The following is a 19555-nucleotide window of genomic DNA, read 5'->3' on the forward strand; positions in this document are numbered from 1 at the left end:
TAAAGTTGTCACAAACCATTTTCTGTCTCTGATCTAGTGCTAGTTTTGAAGTGAATTTGGAATGTATCTTCATTACAGATGTTCAAAACATATCCCCTCTGTTAATTTACTCTCCCCTACTGTCCCCCAGCACTGTCTGTCAATTAGGAGAGGGTAGCATGCCTACAACAGAGCTAGGCTGTTATCCTAGTATGTGTCATCAGGCCAATACTGTGATTGTGTGATGTGTGTAGTCCAATGACTTATATCAGCTTTAAGCTGAATATTCTGCAATTGATGCCATTGATTGTAGACTGTGTTGTAGACAGGATCATGGCGAGTGGCAAATATTTGGTTGACTTTTATATGTGATGTCTGTTTGATACTTTTCACAGGTGTTGTGGTGGGTACTGAATTCCCATGCCTCCTGTTACCTGATTACACAGACATGTAAATGGGGAATGGTGACAAGCAGTTACACAGAGGATGTCTACACCAACCTGACAGGATAATGGTAGTAATCAGATGTTTTGTAGCATTTCCAGTATGTCATTGCAGTACAAACATTCCATTGACAAATAATAAATACACATTAGAGTATGTGTGTTCGTGTGTTTATTGTGATTGTAATTTGGAAGGGTGGTGCACAAGAGCGGGGTCATGGTGGCCAAATTCATCAGTGTGGTGACCCAAACAGTTGGTAGCACAGGTCCAGTATCCAGGGGCCATAGGAAAATGGTGATATGGCAGTGGAGAGTCAACAAGGTGTCTCAGTGGCACACAAGGGAGACAGTTCAGGCGAGGCTCATTTCCTGGCAGTGGGGTTGGTCTTGGCCTCAGTCCCTGCAGGATGTCTGGCTTGGCGACCATGTTTGCATGGGGATCCTCAGCTGCAGGGGGAGGGGTGCTAGTAGCCTGCGAGTTTTCTAGCAGGGCCTCCATTCCACTACCTGCTGCAGATGTAGATAGATGGGCAGGAGTGTGGGTAGTGGAAGGAGCCTGCTGGTGGATGGGGGACTCACGCAGGATGGATATCAGCTCCTCTGGCACCCCTTTAATGGAGCCCGTGGTAGCATTGTGGGCCTGCCACTGCTGCATGGCCTCCTGATGGTGTTCCTTCCGCTGCCTCTGGTTCTACAGCAAAGTGGTCAGTATCTGGCCCATCCTGTCCTGGGATTGGTGGTATGCTCCCAGGACTTGTGATATGGCCTCCTGCCCAATCGCCTCCCGGTATTGCCCCACCCTTTGGCCCACAGTTGCCCTCCCACTGATCCTACCCCCCTGTGCGTGTGCCCCCAGCACAGTGTGCCCACTCCCACTTACACCAGGACCTTCATCGTCTTAAGTGGTAGGTGTTGACTCCGGTCCCCGTACTGGTGGGCACACTGTTGTATGACATGACCTGAAGACACTGGTTTGGGGGGGTTTTGGCGACTGGTGTTGTGGCGGCTACAGTTGTGGGTAGCTCCAACATGGCCTGGGTGAGGCTTGCAGAGGGAGACTAACCAGACATCCCAGATGGCCCAGGGAGGTCTTCCAGTTCCAGACATCCCGAGTTGCTGTCTTCACTGGTGGAGGACTGGGTCTTTGTTCACCTGCTGGTGGCTGGCATTAGCAGAGGTACCCGTGGATAGCGAAGATTGTTATTCACATCTGCCTGACTTGTTTGACAGGGAGATGGTGCAGGATAGCTGCTTCCCAGGAATGGCATTGGAATTGGTGATTATACATTATTTGCTAATCCAGATGGGGTGAGTATGTAAATTGTCTATTGATATGTGATGACATACAGTTGTTTGGCATTACTGACATTGCCATCTCCTGGATTTCTATTGACAGCTGCTTAATCAGTGCTATTTGGCATGCTTCAGATTGCAGGGTTACCTATGTGTAGGGGTATGTGCATTGTCCGGTTAGTAAAGAGTGATGCATTGTGGAGTTTGTAGTGCTTCATGCTCAGCATGACGTACATGTATTTGTGAGTGCCGATGTTGGGATGGTGTAAGTGGAGTGGTGTCGGCATGCAGGGGAATGGGTATGGGTGATTAGGAGGGTGAGTTTCAGTGTGGGATAGGGTGATGTGAGGAGTGAAAGGGGATGGGTAAGCATGATATACAGGTGTAATTGGTGCCAAAGGAATATAGGTGACTTACCGGTCTCCAGCCCTCCGGTGATTCCACTGAGGCCCTCAGGGTGCAGGATTGCCAATACTTTCTCCTTACGTGATATAAACTTCGGGGGAGAAGGTGAGGGCCCACTGCCAGTCTTCATCATGGTGTTTTGGTGCCTGGATGCAATGGAACACCCCTGCCACCTGTGGTCGTTCCACCTCTTCCTGATGTCATACCTTGTGTGTGGATGGCTTCGCACTGAGTTCACCTTGTAGATGATCCTCCACCATAACTCAATTTTTCTGGCAATGGATGTCTGCTGAACCTGTTCACTGAACAGATCTGGCTCTACCCTGATGATTTCATCCAGCATGGCCCGCAACACCTTATCTATGAAAAGTGGGTGCTTTTGTGGGGACATTGTTATGGTGATGTGTGTATTTCTGTGCAAATATGTTGGGTGATGTGTGATGCATGAGGGGTGTTCAGACAGCTGTGGTCAGTGTGTGCAATGCATTCTCTTGGGGCATGGAGTAATTGTTTGTTGTTGCAGAGGATTGTGGGTAGTGTGGGTGTGTGTTTTATAGTGGTGTGTGTGGGGGGTGTGGTGTGTGTATGTTTATAAGGTGTGGGGGCTTTGAATTGGCCTATGTGGTGTTGTGTTGTGATGGTGGTGCCATTTCAACTGCGGCAGGCCGCATCACCAATGGATTACTGCTGTTGACAGACCATTGTGCTGATTTGTGGATCGTAATATGGAGGGCAGGATGTTGTTGGCGTGGAAGTGGAGGAGGTGGGACCGCCTCTCTCCCGCCATCCTTCGGCCTGACGTTGTTTGATTTGTGGCTGTTTCCTGGCCGATTTGTTTTTCTGACTCGTAATAGGATGGGCAGTTTGCTGCCTACGCGGCAGTATTTTGGTGGCCGCCACCACAGCAGTCTTCGGAATAGACCACCAAACTCATAATGACCACCAATGTGTGGCACAATGTGTGCTGCAGTCTACCAGTAACATTTAACTTACATGCCCTGGTAGACTTTGTACCATATATTAGGAATTTACAGGTAAATTAAATATGCCAGTTAGGATTACGATATGTTTTAGGGTTCAGAGCACATGCATTGGTTTCTGGGTAGCAGAGTCTTAGTGCACAAAAAAAAGAGTCAAACAAAGCAACATTAGTCCAAATGAATAGAGGTGATCATAGGATAGAGGCATTTTCTACCTAAGGTATTAGAATATTTGAGTATTGGGGAATGACTGGGAGTATATAATCTCTGAAGGCCAAAGAGAGGGTTACCAATCCCGCAATGAAGGAGATTTACAATGTGGCAATGATTAAAAATTTGACACCTCCTTCCTGCGATAGTTCCAGTGATACATCATGCCTTTCCATAGCCATGAGCAGAACAGTGATACTCAGTGCTCATAAGAGGCTATCCTTGATAGGTGCACATTGGCCAAAATATTTACTCCCTGATGGAGAGATAATCTCTTTGTTGAAGAAGTGCTATGTACCATTTAGAATTACTTCTGCTTAAGGACTAGGACTGAATGTAATCCAGTTAAGTTGTATAAAGAAATGGCTGCTATAGTGTCATGCATTTTCTGCTAAATGTCTATAACTCCGCTGTCAAATGTCTGTTTCTTTCTTTGAAGGACCCTCTCTCCATCCACATTCCTAATATCTCCTGACAGATCATTCACCCCAGATGTCAAGGTAAAAAGCAAAGAAGATAAGAGTTACTTACTGCAGTGATTTTCAGGCCATATTTTCAAGAAGTGATGCTTAGCTGTGTTGTGGCAGTGATGCATCATAGTAACTTGTGCTTCGGTATGACAGAATCCTATGTCATGGATACATTATATTTACAACACAGTGCACCATGGCGTAAGTTTCCAGGACGCATAAAAAGAAATGACGCATCCGTGGCCATCATGTTGTAAGGAAATCTGACACTTTGCTGCAAAAGTGATGCAGGGCTGATTTGCGGCATGTAAAGTAAAGCAAATAGGCCTTGTGTCACTTTTGAGTGTGAAAGGCACCAGAAATCCTATAAAAAATGACACTTTGCAAAAAAAAGGTTTTCCCTATAGCAACAAAGGAACAAATGGAGCAAGTAGCAGGCAGCAGCAGCCAGGGAAACAACCCCAACAACCCCAGTGCCAGCTAGGATGTCCAGGCAGACCCCCAGGGGAAGAGAAAGATGAATTTCAGTAAGGAGGAGAACCAAATATTAGTAACAGAGGTGACAAACCATGAACATCAACTCTTTGTCACCTCTAAATGTCCATTAGTGAAGAAAGACGACATATAGAAGTCAATAGTGGATAAAATCAACAGTGTTGGGCAAGTCAAGAGGCCTGTGACAGATTGCCAGCAACTTGAAGGCAGCCAAGTGACCCATAGGAGGAGGATCTGAGGTCCAGGAGGAGCTGACACCCTTGGAGGAGCAGTCATCCCAGACGAGTTTGTGGCTGCAATGGAAAGACAGGAAATTCTAGCCCATGAGGACCAACAAGTCACAAAGGGTATGTGGCAACAAGGGACAATTGCAACAAATATGTAGGTTCTGTTGTGCAGCATGCTACCTTTCTGTGCTTCACTGTGCTGAGTGTAAGGGATGGAAATGGCAACATGTCCAGTCACACATATGGGAAACGTAACTTAAGAAAAACACACACGCCACACAGCCTAGTCCACAGCCATCATGTGTCCAGTCTATGTGTGATGTGCTGCACCAGTCCAGCTTCGCCGTTGGGTCCTTGGGATTTTTGTGCAATGTATAACATCAGTGCCCAGGACTGCAGGTCCCACAATACCAAGCAAAAGATCTGGGGGCATATTTACAAGGAGCTTATGCTGCTGGTGCATATTGCAGGCCCATATCTACAATGCCAGGCAAAACCACTTTTCATGGCTTTACATGGCCTTGTAGATATGGTAAAAGGTACTGCAGTGCAAGTCACTGCGTTGCCTCACACAGCATCAGGGAAGCATACCATGAGTGTTGCAGCTGGTGTTCTCATGCAACATCCATGGGTTTTGACACATTCCCAGACTTACAAGAATCTGTAAACCTGGGAATGTGTCAAAACTATGTGGTGCTTCCCTGTGCCACAGATAAAAGGCACGAATGCCATGTATGTTCATAAAACTGAGCATTCCTGTTCCTCCCACCCACGCTGCCATACTAATTTCTGCTAGCGTCAAGGCTGATACACGTACAAAATGTTTCAAGGGTGCCTGCCCTGCACACAGGAATGTCTTTGTACAGGAAAGCATACTTACCTGCACAATAACAATACATCAAGACATTTACCTTTGAACATCTGTTCAGCAAAATGCAGCACACATGGAAGAAGCACAAATGCATAGGAATAAACTTAATTTGCCTTGGTAGGCCTACCCGGGTAGGCATATGTGTTTGTACTCATGTCCAGTTTTATCTGTTTATGAAATCTGGGAATGAGTCCAAAGCCATGGGTGTTGTGTTTAAAAACCACCACAACACACATGGTATGACCCGTTGATGCAGCCTCAGGCAACACAGACATTTTAACATGCCTTGTCTAATCAATATCTATGAGGTCATCGAAAGGAATGCAAATAGCCTTTGTATGGCCTCACACATATGGGTCTGCAATTTCTGTTGCTGGTGTGTCTCCAAAAGTATTGTACTGGTGGTGCATGCAGATTGCAAATATGTCCCTTAGTCACCAGTATTAAACTACTTTGCACACAGATGCCATAATGTGTGGGCTGCAAGCACACAGGTGTAGCTTGCTGTGGTAGTCAACATTATCAATCCTGGTATGTGACATATCTTATTGTAGGGTGGAGGAAGTGAGGCACAAAAAATTGAGCTCTGTGATTTCTAAAACAATAGATAATGTGTGAGACAGGTTATCCTCTGGCAGTGCTCTTACCTGTAAATGTGGATGAGGACATTGAACTGTTACTGTCTTTCAATTGGGGCACATTGCATAGCAAGGAGGTGGGAAGAGGCATGTGTACTGCAAGGTAGCCAGAGCTACACACACACATCACTATGATTGACATTGTCACACATCTGTTGCTGCTGGGAAGGGATGACATAGAATAGGGCATAGGCATACTACATTCAACATGTGACATGCACCAGGGGAAGATGTAGCACATGCCAGGAAAGGGATAGAAAAAGAAAATGCAGACCATGTTACACTTGTCAAAGCAGGAAAATGACAAACAGTGAAATCAGAAGTGATAGGATGAGCTAGGTTGCCATAACTATGGGCAAGAATCTGTGATGTTTTGAGGCTGAGAAGTATGGGTAAAGATGTATGCCAAACCAGGGTAGTTACATGCCATGCATAACCAAATATACTGGCATGTGTGGGTCCAGCCAGATACAAAGCTCACAAAAACATGCATCCATGTCTGTCAATTAGTAGTGGTGAATGTAAATGTATGCTTTGGCATCACATGTGAGTCAATGTATGATAGGCTTCCATCTGTGTGTTACAGTAAGTGGAGTCACTGAGCCCAAATGAGGATTGCCACAGGAGTCATGTACATGTTCAAGTGTGTGGGTATGAGTCTAACAATGTGGGATATTCTGCAGATGTTTAACTCTGGCAAAAATGAAATGGGGTGAGCGTCAATGCCAGCTAGCTACTTAATTTCACTGTGTCTATCCCCTCAGAGTTCACACACACTGGCCACTGTTTAGACAAACAACACACATGGCAAGAACATGCACCTATGCATTCCTGCAGTGTAGCAGGTTGGTAGTTGCGTAGTGTGGATGCATACCCAGCATGCACCTTGGCAAGATGAATGCACAATGTGCATGCCAGACAGTACAAGAAGGCAGACTGTCATGAGGCAGTGAGTGTAAGACTGACAGCAGGATCAAAATGAATACATCAACAAACACTGTGTACTATTACAGGAGCGGTGGCCTCAGTAGTGGCCACAAGGAATGACAGGAACACTCCTGAGCTGGAACAATGTTTGTGCAATGTGCACAGTAGTGCTGTGAATACATGAATTATTTTTTAGACATAGCCATCATTAATAGAAGTGCCAATCACCAAGCTGGATGTGTACTTTAACTCAACTTATCTGCACTGGCAGGACAGGCCAGCAAGCTGTGTAACTGTATTGTAATGTGTGGTATGACACAAACAAACACTCTTGTGGCATGTGAACAATGCCCAGAACCTGCCATCTGAAAGGCAAATACATTGCCAATGCCCCTCAAAACATACAAGTTACATAGGTACCACACATCAATGTTGAGGTGAAAGTGAATGACTTCAAATACTGTAAGTCATCCAGAAAACAACATCTAGCAGTGAACAACATTGACATATATGAGTTTTATTACAGAGGGAGAAACTACTCCTCCTGACCAGCTATTTGTCTAGGAAGACCAACCTTCTGCTGAAGCCATCTTGCCACTCACGAACAATGACACCTTCCAGGAAGTCCTGGAGTACATAGACTCACCTTCTCCAGGCATGGAAGGTGCTGGCAGTGTCATCGTGTCTCCAGAGGAACCACATACAATCCAACCTACACCATCAGCAAGTTCCAGCCCAGGTCTGGACTTCGAGGACCCACAGGTTGTTGGATGAGGTGCAGGCAGGGATGGAGACCATTGGGAGTCTGTAGGTGCTTCAGTCCCAATAAGGACACCTTGGATGCAACAAGAGGCACCTACACCCCACTCTAGAGATTGGAACATTCCCTGGCTGACATCACTGGTGCAATGAGGCAACGACAACAACAACAGCCCTGCCAAGGTGACACCAGTGTGGTTGATATTCAGCTAGAGCCCATACGTAACATCTTAGAATCAATGGAGCAGAAGCATGACTCCCATATCACAACTATAGGTGCCTTCCATCATGACATTGTTGCTGTGCTGGCAAGCCAGCAGGCCCTTCTCAGTGCTGTGCTGCTTTCCTTGGTGGCACAGGCAAGTGGTGCAGGGGATGGGAAGCCACTTCTTCAGCCCCTGATGTGTGTGTCTCAGATGCCCCATGCACAAATACCACCACCCTCAGGGCAGTCGCAACCCACATCAGAGGAGGAAGAAGTTGATTTCCCTACTTTGAGGCGGGGAACTTTCCTGTAACGTTTGTCTGTGCAACCTGGCCAGTTTCCCAATGGACCTGTGTTAAGTAACATGCCATCACACTTGCCATCTGTACTGTCTAGGTTTTCATTGGCCACCTGTTGATCTTATCCATTTGTTGACTGTCAATGTGGCCGCACTTCTCTAATGGCAATTTGGATCTTCTTCTCATTGGATTCTCCTCTCCTCAAAATGTCACATGATACGTCTCCCCCATGGACTTTGTCTGGACATCCTATAGCTCTATAACAATGTTGTGGGTGTTGCTGAAATAACTGTGACTGTGAGCCTGCAGATTTAGACACATGTGAATAAATGCACTAAATTCAACTTGTGTGTTGTATGTCTGTTGATGATTGTACTAAGTAGACCATGGTGGATGACCCTAAAGACAATAACTACTAGCCAAGGGAAATGTGTGTCATACAGCCTTGGACAAATTTACACAGGCCAAGCTAAATAGTTTTTCTCACCGCAATGTGCAAATAAATTAGCAAATAGTTAGTTAAGGTCTCAAGAATGAAGTGCAGCCATTAGCATTCAGTCAATGGTAAGGGTGAATGAAGTCATAGCACAGGTTGGGACTACCTCCATGGCTATTAGCCAGCAAACAACACTGCTATGACAATAAAATGGTCATAGCTAAGGTGAATGTGTGAGTGGATGGCATCAGCGTGTGACTCAAAATGTCCTTGATTGGTGAAAATGGTTTGACATAATCATCCCTTCAATGTATGTCGCATGACTCACACACACAGTGCAACAGTAGGTTAATATCTGCTTTGGGCTGTGTATCCATTCACAGCAAAAGTGCCAGTTACAGTTCTCAACTATAACAGTCAAAATGGGGAGCACCCTGTCTTCCATTCCAGCATTTGTGACCCCAAGGCATCATGGTAAATGCAGTCATTATTACGAATTTGAATAGAGTTTTGAAAGTTTTTCACCATAAGTTGGTGCGGCGAGTGCCGTATCTCCGGACACGTGTTTCTGGCTATTTGGCCGTCATCAGCGAAGAGCAACGTGTAGCTGGCGGGGTTGCTTGAAATGCCGCCTTGAAAGTATTCACAGGTTTAAGTACCACTCAAGAAGGCGCACAGGTGCTTCACCCGAGCTCGTCAGCTCAGAGGCTCACGGGAGCCTTAATTGCAACAGTCAAAATGGGGAGCACCCTGTCTTCCATTCCAGCATTTGTGACCCCAAGGCATCATGGTAAATGCAGTCATTATTACGAATTTGAAATGCTGGAATGGAAGACAGGGTGCTCCCCATTTTGACTGTTATAGTTGAGCTGAGCGACGAGCTCGGGTGAAGCACCTGTGCGCCTTCTTGAGTGGTACTTAAACCTGTGAATACTTTCAAGGCGGCATTTCAGGCAACCCCGCCAGCTACACGTTGCTCTTCGCTGATGACGGCCAAATAGCCAGAAACACGTGTCCGAAGATATGGCACTCGCCGCACCAACTTATGGTGAAAAACTTTCAAAACTCTTTTCAAATTCGTGCTAATGACTGCATTTACCATGGTGCCTTGGGGTCACAAATGCTGGAATGGAAGACAGGGTGCTCCCCATTTTGACTGTTGTAATTAAGGCTCCCGTGAGCCTCTGAGCTGACGAGCTCGGGTGAAGCACCTGTGCGCCTTCTTGAGTGGTACTTAAACCTGTGAATACTTTCGAGGCGGCATTTCAAGCAACCCCGCCAGCTACACGTTGCTCTTCGCTGATGACGGCCAAATAGCCAGAAACACGTGTTCGAAGATACGGCACTCGCCGCACCAACTTATGGTGAAAAACTTTCAAAACTCTTTTCAAATTCGTGCTAATGACTGCATTTACCATGATGCCTTGGGGTCACAAATGCTGGAATGGAAGCGGGGTGCTCCCCATTTTGACTGTTGTAATTGTAATTAAGGCTCCCGTGAGCCTCTGAGCTGACGAGCTCGGTGAAGCACCTGTGCGCCTTCTTGAGTGGTACTTAAACCTGTGAATACTTTCAAGGCGGCATTTCAAGCAACCCCGCCAGCTACACGTTGCTCTTCGCTGATGACGGCCAAATAGCCAGAAACACGTGTCCGAAGATACGGCACTCGCCGCACCAACTTATGGTGAAAAACTTTCAAAACTCTTTTCAAATTCGTGCTAATGACTGCATTTACCATGATGCCTTGGGGTCACAAATGCTGGAATGGAAGATAGGGTGCTCCCCATTTTGACTGTTGTAATTAAGGCTCCCGTGAGCCTCTGAGCTGACGAGCTCGGGTGAAGCACCTGTGCGCCTTCTTGAGTGGTACTTAAACCTGTGAATACTTTCAAGGCGGCATTTCAAGCAACCCCGCCAGTTACACGTTGCTCTTCGCTGATGACGGCCAAATAGCCAGAAACATGTGTCCGAAGATACGGCACTCGCCGCACCAACTTATGGTGAAAAACTTTCAAAACTCTTTTCAAATTCGTGCTAATGACTGCATTTACCATGATGCCTTGGGGTCACAAATGCTGGAATGGAAGACAGGGTGCTCCCCATTTTGACTGTTGTAATTAAGGCTCCCGTGAGCCTCTGAGCTGACAAGCTCGGGTGAAGCACCTGTGCGCCTTCTTGAGTGGTACTTAAACCTGTGAATACTTTCAAGGCGGCATTTCAAGCAACCCCGCCAGCTACACGTTGCTCTTCGCTGATGACGGCCAAATAGCCAGAAACACGTGTCCGAAGATACGGCACTCGCCGCACCAACCTATGGTGAAAAACGTTCAAAACTCTTTTCAAATTCGTGCTAATGACTGCATTTACCATGATGCCTTGGGGTCACAAATGCTGGAATGGAAAACAGGGTGCTCCCCATTTTGACAGTTCTCAACTATGTTTGAAGATCCCTTAAATGATTCCTTGATAAAATTGACCGGTTCCTATCCATAGGTGTTTTACCTAGTCAAGCACGTCTGCAAATACTGTTTAGAAATCATACTGCACGTATTTAACACAACCTAAGCAGATTTGACAACTGCTACACAGGAAATCATGCAGCACACCTATATGTAGGAAAAATTGCTATTTAATATATATTTAAAACTTATCAAACCAAAAACTACCTAGACTACACTACCTGACTTATCTAATCTAAACTGCACCTAAACTAAACTTTGCTAACTAATCTACACTACCTTATCCTACAATCTATCTAAAACATCCTTAACGAAACTTATCCTACTTTACACAGCCATATTAAACATCAACCCTCACCCCCTTAATGCACTTTTTCACATAATAGCAACATAAACTACACCTATGCACAAACTATCTAAACATAAAAAAGCTAAACAAATATATATATATATATATATATATATATATATATTTACAGTGTTTTGTATTTTGTATTTTATGTATGTATTTTTTAAACACATCAACTCCCACCCACTAAATAGCCTACCCACCCGTATACCTACAGTAGAACAAACCCACCTTAAATGTTAACATTGCTACAACTAAACTAACCTATGACTTCAGTAAAACCTATTCTAAACTATGCTATAAAACCATTATAAAATAATCACATGGAAAAAAACTGGACAAGGGCGTCTAGTGTCAGTGAGGACTAAATATGATCTGCAATGCAGTCGACAGACTGCTGCAGTATTTTAACCAACCGCATTAAAATGTCAACTTTGTGCTCCAAACCGGCAACACAGAGCTTAAAGTCTGATAAGTCCTTCATGACCAGATGTTCAAACTCGCTAGACTGTTCAGTGGTTGGGGCCATGGGCTGTGGTGGTCCTGCTGGATAACTGGTTGATGGGCCTGAAATAGCAACTGATGCCTCTCCATGGGCCACAGCAACATCCTGGCTGGTGCCTGGCTTCTCATGGGTTTGTGGGCTCTAGGGTGTAAATCTCCATGTGCCTGCTGCCCTCTCCTCAATGAATTGGTGACTCATTCGCTGGTGGGCCTTCGTTACGTGCTGGTTGTGGCGGTAATGCTCAAGACAAATGAGGTGGGCCTTCTGCTGCTTAAGTGTCATGTTGTCTGTTGTAGGAGAAGGAAATATGTATCAGACAATGCTGAACTAGGAACTGTGTCAATCATTATTATGCTTCATCTAGTTTGGCACATCATATCTCTAATACCCAAAAGTATACTTTTATTAAAAATTGACCATCCATTAAAAAAATGTTACATTCTCCTAATGTAACAAAGCCAAAATATTCCAGTATTGCCAATGTAGGCATATGAATTGTCTGCCTAAATCTAGGTAGAACATGTTAATATTGAGACCGATTAGGAACTATGCTGTTGAGGCCACCTGGTATGGTACACATATCCCTACTAATTTATCATTAGGGTTCCTTATGCAGCATTCAACGGGCTTGGTTCTATGGCCTTTAACCTATGTAAAAAGAGTAATGTCTGGCAAGTACAGGTATTGCGTCTCAGCACTGTGTACCTGATATAGCAAGAACACAACTCCACACACATTGCTACAAAGACTTACTGTGTACCAGGTATTTAAAAAATGGATGAAGGGTGGCTAGCTACCTCACATCAAACAAGCATATTGGACACATTTCCTATATTGACTAATGTAAATAACTGGAGGACCACTCCATGACTCATTACATGCAGTTTGCAATAGCATGTGACCCTCTACATAGCCTAGCGTCTGTCCATACATGTCATCAAGTAATGTCACCTCTGTGGACTGTGTAATGGACTGCATGCTGAAAACACCATGCAGACATGCCTTTGATCATACACACAGGCCATTTTGGTAACACAACAGCTCAAAGGTATGAAAATATGGAACATGGGACAAAAGATGGCATGAGATTGGCCTTTAACTGTATTACCATGTGTGGAATGCTGACATCTTGCCCATCTATCCATACCTATTATGGCTGTACTGAGATGTGAATCCTCACATCCTGTCTGGACTTGCCATACAAAATATACATAGAATGCAATGTGGACAACTACAGCAGCAATGTGCATCTGACAGGCAGATTGAGGTTGAACCATCAAAAGCCATGTTCACTAAGAATTCCTCTCCTATGTACTTTAAAAGACTATGGCATGTTGGTCATTACTCCTCTGTTACCCCATCTATCATGTGGGCCTGCATAGATTGGCAATGCATGCACATTGACATTAGTCCCTATCTAGTGCACATGCAACTTTCCCTAATTCATTTGCGATGTAACTTGTATGGAACATTTTTCAGTGGAACAAGAATACCCCTTGAACCATTATCCAGCTCTACACACAATCCTTACACAACACATAAACATTCAGATGACACTCACTGGTAGCCTCTGGATCCTTGAATGTGTCCACTTCAGCTGTAGTGTAGGGTGCTGAGCCCCCGACAAGACATAACATGGTACATTGCACTGTGAATGTGAAACACATATACTGTGTACATAAGAAACACAGTACAGGACTTCACAAATGTCTTTGTAAGCCTGCACACTGAATATGTAGCATATGGCACAGTTGACATGGCTTAAAGATACACATTGATAAGGCAGGTTGAAATGTTTCCAGATAATATCTGCAAAATCAGGAATTGGGTGCACAGAGTGAGGACAAAGTTCAAAGACATCACTCCTTGCTAAATGGTGCAATGGTGCCTGCCTTTATTGGTTATGTGAACAGACTGATTCAACATACCACACTGTGCAAGATATCACTTTAGCTGGCACTTTCTCAAATCTATACATATCCATGACAATGCTCCACACCTCAGACAGTAGCCATGCTTGTTTCTTGGCTTTACTAAGCTCAGTGCATGTTAATACTGCACAGTAAATATACATATCCATCCATGCGTTGTACATGCACATTAAGGAACTGGGCACATCTGCATAATAATATGTATGAGAACTGGTTAGGTGTGCACCAAACAGCTTTTCAAATGTATGTCGTGATTACATGTGAGTGTGCACCCCTGTAACACACATGGAGTTTGGCACACACATTTCTGAGTCAGTAATGACCTGGCATGCCCAGTGACAACACTACTGCTCAGCAACACAAAGGATGATGGACAGAGTGTTGAAACTTTTCAAACACTCACCCCCAGTCACAGATCTGGGTTTAATCCATCGTTCTTTTGCACACTACTCCTCAGAACCGGTGGGTCCACACTCACCTCTGAAGCTGGCATGCACAGCATAGTATGTTTGGGGTAGTGCCAGGCCAGTGTTAACATGCCTCTGTGACAGGCTTCTTTTTCTTAAAACAGTTAGACTGGTGCATGGAAATCTAAACATAAAACATATGTGACCCTTAGAGTCATGAAAGCAATAACAGATATTAGCAAAGGATAACTCAGCTACACGTCCCTGGCATATATGTACTTACCAAAATTTTCTCCTATTTCAAGGCCAGGATGATTAATGAGGTCAGCCTCCCAGCTGACCACATCTGCCCATCAATGCTTTAGCTGATGCAGTGTTCTGTAGATTTTGAAGGTACAGATCATGTGCTGCCACACCTTCTTCCAACGCTGATTCCATTCCTGTGTCAGGACCCCTGGCTCAACCGTCCCCCAGTGGCAATCATGTTGGACAGGTAGAACATAAGGAGCCAGAGGAAGCCACCAAACTCCTGCTCAAACATATTCTTCGACCTGCCCCTCCCAGACATAACCAACAAAATACCCTCAAATAACAATAAAATCTTCCTACCCACTCCCACCTCTAAAAATGACAAACACCCAACAATACAGTTAACAAAACAATATAAACTACAAATACAAAACAAATGTTTGGGACATAACAGGGACAACACAGACACCAATAAGACCAAGAAATAGCACCAACCTCACCAGCAACCAACAAACACCTCCACCAACCTTGCAGACAAAAAGACTCTACGGAAACTGAAAGTATCTTAGCACTTCCTGGTTTGCAACATGGGTGAGCCATTGCATTGTTTCCTGGGCAAAAGCGTCATGGTTTAACCAAATGTGTTATGCTTTTAAACCCATCCTTTGTGAAATAGGCAATGCGTGATTTACGCACAAGTCATGTCAATGCACAATGCTGTTTTTTTGACCCATCGACATGGATGCATGTCTTCCAGATGATGCGATAGGTGCAATGTGTTGACGCAATTGGCCCAATGTGTGTTTTACAGTGCTGTGTATTGTGGGATCAGTATCTTGGACTGTAAATTTCTGAGATGACATGCTTGATGACTTGGAATGTGTTGCATGTGGATGCTGACAGTGCACATATGTGTGACAAACTGCATTAATGGTGTGAAAATTGGGACATGCAATGTATCAATGTGAAATTGCGTGACACGTGTGTGTTCTTGAGAGATTAACATTAGATTTATGTATTTCTGTTAGTATCATACTTGGGTGAACGTGGCTAGCTGAGTTGTTCTTTCATTACTTGCAAAGATATAGCTGTTGTATGCAAATGTTCCATACTTTGCAATACATGATAATGGGCAAACTTCTGTGACTTATTCTAGCCCATTTGTGTGGTTAATTTATTGAGAACTCTACCACAGTCTTCTTGCTGTGCTGCATTACACCAGCGTGAATGTGGCAGGAAAGCACAACGGTCATGAATCACAGTGCATTTACGCCCTGCACTCCTTTGTCAGCACAGAATTAGCTGCCTTGCACCAACATAGACACCCTTGCCCTACTGTAAAAGGGTGTCTTTGTTGGATATAGGATTGTCTTTGGGAAAGTAGGGGCACCTTCCTGCACAATCACACAAGGTATGTAACTCTTTATATGTATGCTGCATAATGCAGCATACATGGAACAAGATAGAAATGAGGAATTACAGAACTATTAAGCCATGTTACATCTGCTCAGGAAAGACATAAGCTTTTGCCACAACATCAGGTTTACATCATTAAGTAAATCTGAAGCAGCCTAAATATCCATGGGTGTTGCCTGGGAATAAATCCCCCCCATGGCACAGAGTAAACCAAGCCAGCAAATTGCAGTGCCTTGACTTACTCCACATCTATGAGGACACGAGGAGCCACACAAAGTGACAGCGTGGTCTCATCAATATGGTTAAGAGTCTTGTGCCACCAAAGGTACTAAAAGTAGTGAGGCACCTGCGGCACCAGACTCTGGTAAATATGCTTATATGTGGCTTCATTGCTAACTGAGGTTGTGTTATACATGCATTACCCACTTAGAGAATGACATACACTGGCTGGTTCAACCAGTCTAAAGTGAATGTTGCATCCAGGGGACAGATTGACTGGCTAGATATGTAATGGATGTGACTAGGCCTGTATGACATATTGATATTTGCAAAACAACATTTACCACACGGAAATAAACAATAACCACCATACCATGTTATGGAACACACACATCTGCTGTCTGGACTTGGGTCTGGATCAATATGTGTGGCACATGCACATTGCCACTGCATTTTAAGGTTTGCCTTAATTATTCCCCTATATTTGGGTGATCACAAGGTGAGCTCGGGTAGCCAAAACAAGGCTGATTACATCCAAGGTGGTATATGTTTCTAATTAGCATGCATCACAATATTTTTCAATAATGAGGGGTTGAGTGAACTTAGAATGTGGGTAAGCATTCCCACAAGATGGTCATCTGGTCATTTATTGACAACTTATGACACCATAACCTGGAATGCATCAGTGCATGCTACCTTGGCAGAAGTTATCTTACATATAGTCATCATTTTAAATCAAATCATTTATTCCTGTTTATACCAACACACATAGATGCAATATGGGAGTGACAGCGTTGTTTGCATCTGAGTGAGACACACCAACACTGACACATACATCGATACAGGTTACAGTTGCATTCTTGCCTAGTGGATCAAGGGTGCTAGCACTGGGCCTAGGTAGCCAATCCTGCACCAGCACTGTTAAGGAATTCACATTTATATGTGATATGTGAGATGCCACAGTGATTTTTGTCTGTGCTTACAAACATTGATGTGACTCTATGTATTGGGTGGTGTCATATCATGTGCACCTCTGGTCACAGTCATCGCACCATAATTTCACTATACTGTCCTCCATAAGTATGAGGCCCTACAAGTGGTGAGATGTACAACACACACACACACAAAGTGATTGCACACTGTTTATATTTACACTCCCTTTGGATTGTGTTAGGATGTCTGCCAATCAGTACACTGCAGCAGTACACATACCAACAACATATCCACAATGTGCCACATTGGTAGCTTGTTTTGGTGTAAGTCTTCCCAAAGCACATGCATATGGCACATTTTATTGACATGCACACATATTTTACTATGCATAATGTTGTCCTGCAGTGTTTGTAACACATAGCTAAATACCTTTGTGATGGGGCCAAAACGACTACGTGAGATGTGCGTGACTTGATGTTTTCAGTGACTGTGAAATGAGATTCCTTACACAAATATAGTGTTCATTCATTTTTTGCCATTTTTGTACACTCTTTGAAAACAATAAATAAATTTATGTCCAAAAAGATACATCATTCATCTATGAAAAAACTTTGTACAATGTCATCTCTTCACCGATTCCCAGCAATTGGTCTTCATTTTCTTCCATGTCTTCATGGTCCTCATGGTCCTCATCCCATGGGACATTGGCCTGCACACATAGATTGTGCAATATGCAGCACACACGGATGATTTTACATACCAATGGGGGGAGTATAGCAATCCCCTCAGACATGTCAATTCAGCAGAAGCGGGACTTCAGGACTCCAAAAGTCTACTCAAATATACCCCTGGTCCTGCCAAGTGCATGGTTGAAGCTCCGCTAGGCTCCAGTCTAACGATGCGCAAATGGGGTCATGACCCATGGCTGCAGACCATTGGCCTGATTTATGAAAGCCTTTTTTCTGGTTGCAAATGGCCAATCGAGCCATTTGCGATCAGTAAAAGGCTTTCCCCATGTAACAATCCTATTCTGTGAGTCGCTAGCCTGATACTGAGTCACAGAATAAGTTTGTGAATCGCTAATAGGAATAAGTTTGTGAATTGTGAATAGCAAGCCAAGGACATCCCACTTTCATTATAGTGAGTCGCGGGTGATGTAAGAATGTTTTGCAACCGGGAATGTGGTCACAAAATGTTCGCAATTACCACCAACTCAAAGTTGGTGATAAGCCATTCACAAATGGGGAGGGGACCCTTCCCCTTTGCGAATGGAGGTGCAAACATTTTTTAAGCCAGGCAGTCGTCCCACGGACCACTGCCTGATCATAAAAAACTAAAAGAAAACTTTTCAGTTCTCGTTTTGTAATATATCCTGTTTTCCTTTAAGGAAAATGGGATGCATTACAAAAAAAAAGATTGCTTTATTGAAAAGCAATAGCAGACATGGTGGCCTGCTGTTATCAGAAGGCCACCATCCCTGTGATTGTAGCCATTCCCAAATGGGTTTCAAATTGCGACCTGTCTCTTGAATTTTAATGAGGTAGGTCTCTTGTGACCCATTTGGGAATCACAAACATTGTTAAACACACCGTTAGACATCCCAGTTTGCAATTTCCTAACAATGAATGGCAAAGATAAAAAGCAATAACAGACATGGTGGCCCGCTGTCCTCAGCAGGCCACCATCCCTGTGATTGTAGCCATTCCCAAATGGGTTTCAAATTGCGACCTGTCTGCAATTTCCTAGCAGCGAATCGCTAAGATTCGCTATTAGGAAATTGCAAAGTGGACATTTCATACATCTGGCCCCATATCCTTGGTCAGCTGAAAAAAACAGGAAATTAAAAACAATCAATGATCATGATGATTGATGGACCCACATTCAAGTACGTCTGTGATGTGTAACGTGATTCATACACATTTCCATCAGTATGGGACCTGCACTGAAATAGAGGGGCATATTTATACTCTGTATGTGCCGAATGTACATCAAAAATTTTGACGCACAATCGGCGCAAACCCTGCCCCATATTTATACTTTGTCGCCCGACCCCGCGGGCGTCAAAATTCCACCATGTGCGTCATTTTTTGGAAGGGGGAACCAGCCTTGCGTTAATTATATGCGAGGTAGGCGTTCCCTTCCAAAAAATGACTTTAAGGCCTGTGCCCCTTATTTATACTCTGTCGTCATTTTGACACACAGGAGGGGGTGGGCCTTAAAAAACGGCGCACAGTCTGATGTGCGCCGTTTTTTAACACCTGGGTCAGGGCAGGCGTTAAGGGACCTGTGGGCTCGGAAGGAGCCCAGAGGTGCCCTCCCCTGCCCCCAGGGACACCCCGTGCCACCATTGCCCACCCCAGGAAGACACCCAAGGATGGAGGGACCCATCCCAGGGAAGTAAAGGTAAGTTCGGGTAAGTATTTTTTTCCGATTCTTTTTGTGGCATAGGG

Source organism: Pleurodeles waltl, chromosome 5, assembly GCF_031143425.1.
Source record: "Pleurodeles waltl isolate 20211129_DDA chromosome 5, aPleWal1.hap1.20221129, whole genome shotgun sequence".
NCBI classification, from domain to species: Eukaryota; Metazoa; Chordata; class Amphibia; order Caudata; family Salamandridae; genus Pleurodeles; species Pleurodeles waltl.